Source organism: Hemitrygon akajei, chromosome 9 (assembly GCF_048418815.1).
Source record: "Hemitrygon akajei chromosome 9, sHemAka1.3, whole genome shotgun sequence".
Classification (NCBI taxonomy): Eukaryota; Metazoa; Chordata; class Chondrichthyes; order Myliobatiformes; family Dasyatidae; genus Hemitrygon; species Hemitrygon akajei.
The window spans coordinates 149096475-149105198 of record NC_133132.1 but is presented as its reverse complement, the minus strand read 5'-3'; positions in this window follow the sequence as shown (position 1 = coordinate 149105198).

Here is an 8724-nt window from a genome sequence, read left to right as displayed (position 1 = left end):
CAGCCAGGCAATACCTTGTCCAAAGGATTCATGATGAAGGAAATAAAATGGCTTAAAGGAACTGACCTTTTTGCTGGAGGGTGAACACTACACAAACCTTCCTGATCTTGCAGGGGCTATCTCAGATGCAGGGCACTATTCCTTAACGAAGATTCAATAAGGTCGATCCTTTACAAAACTGCCGAATGACACCAACTTTACTCAATCCTTCGGGTTCCCGTACTTTGGTAAAGTCTTCACTCTCCAATACTAGACTGTGGAGGTAAAACAAAGGTGCACCAAACCAGAACTGGCAGTGATTGGCAAAACTGCCAGTAGAACGGTTTTGCACCTTACAATAGAAAGTAAAAACTCCACGTTAAAACGACACTGCGTCATGAGACGATTACGCAGCAAAACTAACTAACAAACTAACCGCATCACAACAGGGGTTTCCCCTTATATACCTATTGGAACATGCCATCACGTGACCTCACACCAGCAGGAGAATTATATCATGTGACCTCACACTGGCGGGGAAATTACATCACCCCACCATCGCAAGACAATTACATCATGCTCACAAGGTACTCAATTACATCATGGTCATAAGACAGCCACAAGGTACCCATGGGGTATGTAACACTATGCAAGGGTTATGCGAACTTGATCAGGCATTTGCTGTGTAAAGTGTTCTTTAAAAATAAACTGAGGATTTCCCAGGAGAGACAGCTTGTGGTCCATTGTTGAAGCCAGGCAAGGACAGCAACTGTTTGGTGTGCTCAGACTCTGATAGTCCAGAAGTTTGTAGAAGGTGAGGTTTCAGCAATCAGTATTTATCTTGTTTGGGCTGGTGTTTCTGTAGAATTTTTTATTCTATTCATTTACAGTATGTGGGCATCGCCGGCTAAGCCAGCACTTATTGCCCAACCCTAGTTGCCCTTGAGAAGGTGGTGATGAGCTGCCTTCTTGAACCACTGCAGTTCCTGAGGTGCAGGTATATCCACTGTGCTGTTAGGGAGGGAATTCCATGATTTTGACCCAGCGACAATGAAGGAATGGTGATACGTTTCCAAGTCAGGATGTTGAGTGACTTGGAGGGGGATTTGCAAGTGGTGGTGTTCCCAGGTATCTGCTGTCCTCATCCTTCTAGATGATAGTAGTCGTGGGGTCTGGAAGGTGCTGCTTTAGGAATTTTGATGTGTTGTTGCAGTGCATCTTGTAGATAGTACACAAGGGGTACCTGTGAAGTGGGCTGCCTTGTACTGGATGATGTCAGGCTCCTGAGTGTTGATGGAGCTGCTGTCATCCGGGTGAGTGGCGAGTATTCCATTACACTCCTGACCTGAGCCTTGTAGATGGTGGACAGGCTCTAGGGAGTCAGGAGGTGAGTTACACACTGCAGGATTCCTAGCCTTTGACCTGCTCTGGTAGTCACAGTGTTTATATGGCGAGACCAGTTCAGTTTCCTGCCAATAGTAACTCCCAAGTTGTTGTTAGGGTATTCACTGATGGTGATGCTACTGAATATCAAGGGACAATGATTAGAGCCTCTCTTGTTGGAGATGGTCATTGCTTAGCACTTGCGTGGCTCAAATGTTACTTGCCACTTGTCAGCCCAGGGCTGGATATTGTCCAGGTCCTGCTGCATTTGGGTGTGAACTGCTTCACTATCTGAGGAGTCACAAATGGTGCAGAACATTGTGTTGTCATCTGCGAACATCCCCACTTCTGATCTTATGACGGAAGGAAGGTCATTGATGAAGCAGCTGAAAATGGTTGGCTGGAGAACACTTCACTGAGGATCTCTTGGACTGATGTCCTGAGGATGAGATGATTGACCTCCAACCACCACAACCATCTTCCTTTGTGTCAGGTATGATTCCAACTAGCAGAGAGTTATCCTCCTAATTCCCATTGACTCCATTTTAGCTGGGGCACCTTGATGCCATACTCGGTCAAATGCTGTCTTAATGTCGAGGGCTATCACTCTCACCTTGGCCTTGACAGAACCGAAACTGGGCATCCATAAGCAGGTTATTGCTGAGTAGGAGCTGCATGATAGCACTATTGATGACCCCTGCCATTACTTTGCTGATGATTTAATCCAAATAAAAGAAATAATTCTGTTTCAGGAGTAGCATTCATGGCATACAGTATCTGCTGATGAGAAACTAGTCTGAGTGAAAGTGTAAAAATACTGCCTTTGGTGTCTTATTTTTCTCTTGACTTGACATGATCTCTGACAATTAGTTCAAGCAGGTGATTTGGAATGGTTACTTTTAACTTTGATGGATGATTTTGACTCCTGCACTATCTTTAGCCACACCTTCCCACTCAGATTTATCTCAGTTTCTCAGGGAATTTTCAACTTTATCTCAAGCGCTCAGACCAGTGGTTTGAGATGTGTCTATTTTAATGCAAGGAGTATTATGAACAAAGCAGATGAGCTTAGAGCATGGATCAGTACTTGGAGCTATGATGTTGTGGCCATTACAGAAACTTGGATGGCTCAGGGGCAGAAATGGTGACTTCGAGTGCTAGGCTTTAGATGTTTTAGAAAGGACAGGGAATGAGGTAAAAGAGGTGGGGGCATGGCACTGATGATCAGAGATAGTGTCACGGCTGAAGAAAAGGAGCAAGTCATGGAAGGATTGTCTATGGCGTCTCTGTGGGTGGAAGTTAGGAACAGGAAGAGGTCAATAACTCTACTGGGTGTTTTTTATAGACCACCCAATAGTAACAGGGTTATCGAAGAGCATATAGGGCGACAGGTTCTGCAAAGGTGTATTAATAATGGTTGTTGCAGTGGAATCTTTTAATTTCCCAAATATTGATTGGCATCTTCTGGAGCGAGGGGTTTAGATGGGGTGGCGTTTGTTAGGTGTGTTCAGGAAGGTTTCCTGATACAATATGTAGATAAGCCTACAGGAGGAGTGGTTGTACTTGATCTGGTATTGGGAAATGAACCTGGTCAGGTGACAGATCTCTCAGTGGGAGAACATTTTGGAGATAGTTTTTTTTTAATTTTTTTTATTGTTTTCAAATAGATAGATAGATAGATAGATAGATAGATACTTTATTCATCCCCATGGGGAAATTCAACATTTTTTCCAATGTCCCATTCACTTGTTGTAGCAAAAACTAATTACATACAATACTTAACTCAGTAAAAACATGATATGCATCTAAATCACTCTCTCAAAAAGCATTAATAATAGCTTTTAAAAAGTTCTTAAGTAGTTTACTTAAATACATTAAATACAATCAACCCCGGCACTTTAACATATCTTACTCCTGGCGGTTGAATTGTAAAGCCTAATGGCATTGGGGAGTATTGACCGCTTCATCCTGTCTGAGGAGCATTGCATCGATAGCAACCTGTCGCTGAAACTGCTTCTCTGTCTCTGGATGGTGCTATGTAGAGGATGTTCAGGGTTTTCCATAATTGACCGTAGCCTACTCAGCACCCTTCGCTCAGCTACCGATGTTATACTCTCCAGTACTTTGCCCACGACAGAGCCCGCCTTCCTTACCAGCTTATTAAGACGTGAGGCGTCCCTCTTCTTAATGCTGCCTCCCCAACACGCCACCACAAAGAAGAGGGCGCTCTCCACAACTGACCTATAGAACATCTTCAGCATCTCACTACAGACATTGAATGACGCCAACCTTCTAAGGAAGTACAGTCGACTCTGTGCCTTCCTGCACAAGGCATCTGTGTTGGCAGTCCAGTCTAGCTTCTCGTCTAACTGTACTCCCAGATACTTGTAGGTCTTAACCTGCTCCACACATTCTCCATTAATGATCACTGGCTCCATATGAGGCCTAGATCTCCTAAAGTCCACCACCATCTCCTTGGTCTTGGTGATATTGAGACGCAGGTAGTTTGAGTTGCACCATATCACAAAGTCCTGTATCAGTTTCCTATACTACTCCTCCTGTCCATTCCTGACACACCCCACTACGGCCGTGTCGTCAGCGAACTTCTGCACATGGCAGGACTCTGAGTTATATTGGAAGTCTGATGTGTACAGGGTGAACAGGACCGGAGAGAGCACGGTCCCCTGCGGCGCTCCTGTGCTGCTGACCACCGTGTCAGACCTACAGTCTCCCAACCGCACATACTGAGGTCTGTCTGTCAAGTAGTCCACTATCCAATCCACCATGAGAGAGTCTACTCCCATCTCCGTTAGTTTGTGCCTTAAGATCTTGGGCTGGATGGTGTTAAAGGCACTAGAGAAGTCCAGGAATGTAATCCTCACAGCACCACTGACCCCATCTAGGTGAGAGAGGGATTTGTGCAGCAAATACGTGATAGCATCCTCCACTCCCACCTTCTCCTTATACGCAAACTGAAGAGGATCCCGGGCGTGCCTGGTTTGTGGCCTCAGATTCTGTATTACAGATTAAATGTGTATGAAAAAAAAAATGTGTTACCCAGCCCCCCTCCCCTTAACCCCTCCCCCCTAACATCCCTATTAAAAAAAAAATAAGAAAGAAAGAAAGAAAAAGAGGAATGCCTGGATATTGGAGGGTCCCCACATGCTCCATGGAGTTCGTAATAACTTTAGTATATATATTTATTTCTTTCCCCAAGTAACCAATTATTTCATCTTCGGAGCACCTATATATTTAATCCTGTCTTTTGTAAGTAAGGGCGCCAAATTTTCAAAAATGTTTCATATTTATCTCTTAAATTATAAGTAATTTTTTCAAGTGGAATACAGCCATAAATTTTGTTCTTCCAACGATCTATACTTAGATATGTATCCGATTTCCAAGTCACTGCAATAGCTTTTTTGGCTACTGCCAATGCAATTTTTATAAATTCTTTCTGATATTTATTCAATTTGGGTATCGGTTTTATCCCTTCAATATTACCTAGTAAAAGTAATATTGGGTTGTGTGGAAGTTGTATTCCAATAATTTGTTCCAGTAAAACTCTTAAATTTGTCCAAAAAGGTTGAATTTTAGAGCAAGACCAAGTAGAATGTAAAAAAGTACCAATTTCTTGGTTACATCGGAAACACTGATCAGATAAATTTGGGTTTAATTTATTTATTTTTTGTGGTGTAATATATAGTTGATGTAAAAAATTGTATTGCACTAATCTTAATCGAACGTTTATTGTATTTGTCATACTCTCAAGACATAGTCTTGACCAGTTTTTTTCTTCAATTTTGATATTCAAATCACTTTCCCATTTTTGTCTTGACTTATGGACTCATTGTTTAATTGCCTGTTTTTGAATCAAATTATACATACAAGAGATAAATTTTTTAATCTTTCCTTTTTGAATTAAAGTTTCTATTTCATTGGGTTTTGGTAGTAACATTGTTTGACCTAACTTTTCTCTTAAATAAGCCCTTAGTTGAAAGTAACAAAAAAGAGTGTTGTTTGATACTTTATATTTATTCTTTAATTGATCAAATGACATTAATATACCTCCTTCAAAACAATCTCCTATATATCTAATCCCTTTTTGAAACCAATTATATAAAAGTTGATTATCCATTGTAAAAGGAATAAGTCTATTTTGAATTAAAGATCTCTTTGCTAATAAGGATTTCTTTGTCTCATCATCAACATTTATCTTATTCCATAAATCAATCAAATGTTTTAATATAGGAAATTCTTTCTTTTCCCGTATCCATTTAGATTCCCATTTATATATAAAGTCTTCCGGTATGTTTTCTCCTATTTTATCTAGTTCTATTCTGATCCATGCCGGTTTGTCTTTCTCAAAAAAAGATGCAATAAATCTAAGTTGATTTGCTTTATAATAATTCTTAAAATTTGGAAGTTGTAACCCTCCTAGCTCAAATTTCCATGTCAATTTTTCCAACGATATTCTTGACATCTTACCTTTCCAAAGAAACTTCCTCACATATTTATTCAGCTCTTGAAAAAACTTCTGGGGTAATTGTATTGGTAGTGATTGAAATAAGTATTGTAATCTAGGGAATATATTCATTTTTATGGTATTTACTCTACCTACTAATGTTATTGGTAATACCATCCATTTATCAAGATCTTCTTGAATTTTTTTCAATAGTGGTAAATAATTTAATTTGTATATGTTCTTTATATCATTATCGACTCTTATACCTAAATATTTTATACCATTTGCCGGCCATCTAAATTGGGTTATTGATCGACATTGATTATAGTCTCCTTTAGTAAGAGGTAAAATTTCACTTTTATCCCAATTTATTTTGTAACCTGATACTTTCCCATATTCTTCTAATCTATAGGATAATTTACGCAACGATTGCAATGGGTTTGTTAGATAAAGCAGAACATCATCAGCAAATAAGTTAATCTTGTATTCTTCCTGGTCAACTCTAAAACCCTTAATATCTGGGTCCATTCTAATCAATTCAGCTAATGGCTCTATTGCCAACACAAATAAAGCAGGTGATAATGGACAACCTTGCCTAGTTGACCTTGTTAACTGAAATGGTGTTGAAATTTGACCATTTGTCACTACTTTAGCTTTGGGATTAGTATTTAAGGTTTTAATCCATTTTATAAAAGATACTCCTAATCCGTATTTTTCCAATACCTTAAATAAAAAATCCCACTCCAATCTATCAAATGCTTTTTCTGCATCTGAAGCAACTGCCACGCTCATTTCCTCCCTCTTCTGTGCTAAATGAATTATACTAAATAAGCGAGTTACATTATCTGCTGATTGTCTATTTTTAATAAATCCTGTTTGATCCATATGTACTAATTTTGGTAAACATTTAGATAATCTATTAGATAAGATTTTTGCTATTATTTTATAATCAGTATTTAATAAAGAAATCGGTCTATATGATGATGGCTTTAAAGGATCTCTATCTTTTTTTGGCAATACTATTAAAATGGCTGTCGAAAAAGATTCTGGAAGTTTATGCGTTCTTTCCGCTTGGTGTATTAACTCCATAAGAGGAGGAATTAATAAATCTTTAAACTTTTTATAGAATTCAGGCGGAAAACCATCTTCTCCTGGAGATTTATTACTTTGAAGTGATCCTAGGGCTTCTTCGACCTCTTTCAATGTAAAAGGCATATCTAATCCCTTCCGTTCTTCCGTATTTAATTTTGGAAGAGTTATTTGTGATAAAAACCTTTCTATCTTGACATTGTCATTTTGTGATTCTGATTTGTACAACTCAGAGTAAAAATTCTTAAAAGCTTCATTAATTTCTAAAGGTTTATAAGTAATTTTATTTACTCTTGTTCGAATTGCATTTATTGTTTTAGAAGTCTGATCTGTTTTTAGCTGCCATGCAAGAACTTCATGTGATCTTTCTCCTAGTTCATAATATCTTTGTTTAGTTCTCATAATTGCTTTTTCTGTTCGATATGTTTGGAGCGTATTATATTGTAACTTCTTGTTAATAAGTTGTCTTCGTTTTTCTTCTGTCATATTTCTTTGGGATTCTTTTTCTAATTTTGTAATCTCTTTTTCCAATTGATCTATCTCTATCATATATTCCTTCTTAATTTTAGAAGTATAACTTATTATCTGACCTCTCAAGTATGCCTTCATTGCTTCCCACACTATAAATTTATCATCAACTGAATGTGAATTTATATCTAAAAAGAACTGAATCTGTTTTTTCATAAAATCACAAAAGTCTTGATGTTTTAATAATATTGAATTAAATCTCCACCTATAAACTGATTCCTCTTTATCTATCATTATCATTGTCATTATTAAAGGAGAATGATCTGACAATATTCTTGCTTTATATTCCACATTTTTCACTCTATCTTGAATATTCGTTGATAATAGGAAAAAATCTATCCTTGAATATGTTTTATGTCTATTTGAATAAAATGAATAATCTCTTTCTTTTGGATTAATTCTTCTCCATATATCAATCAGATTTAAGTCTTTCATCAATGATAGAGTTAATTTTACTGCTTTTGATTTTGTGACAACCTTTGTTGATCTATCTAAAACTGGATCTAGACAAAAATTAAAATCTCCACCTATTAATATTTTATCATGTGCATTAGCCAAATTTAAAAAGACCTCCTGTATGAAGTTTACATCATTTTCATTTGGTGCATACATGTTCATAAGGGTCCATAGTTCTGAAAAAATTTGACAGTGTATAATTAGATATCTCCCCGCCGAATCAATTAATACGTTTTGTATTTTAATTGGTAGATTTTTGTTAACTAAAATTGCAACTCCTCTCGCCTTTGAATTAAATGAAGCTGCAATAACATTTCCAACCCAGTCTCTTTTTAATTTCTGATGTTCTATGTCTGTTAAATGGGTTTCTTGTAAAAAAGCTATATCTGTTTTCATTTTTTTAATATATGTTAAAATTCTTTTTCTTTTTACTGGCCCATTAAGCCCATTAACATTAAAACTTAAAAAATTTAGTAGATTAGTCATTATTTTTTTTAATATTACTCCAATCTATAATAATACCTAATCTTTCAACTTTCGCGGTATCCTGGGAAATCTTTATAAAAATCTCCATGTTGCTATATGTGTCCCCACCAATCATCCAGGCAAAAAGATAGAAGAAAATTAAAATATAAAGAAAAAAACAAAATACCCCCCTACTAATGTTGTGAAAAAAAAACACAACATTACCCCCCTCTGCTGTACGGGTCATGGCAACCGTCATGATTACACACGTGAATCCCGCAGTAACCGATCCAAAGCTCCCCAGCACCCCCCCGCAACACAAAAAAGTATATGTATAAGAAGAGAAAAAAAAATACTATTCT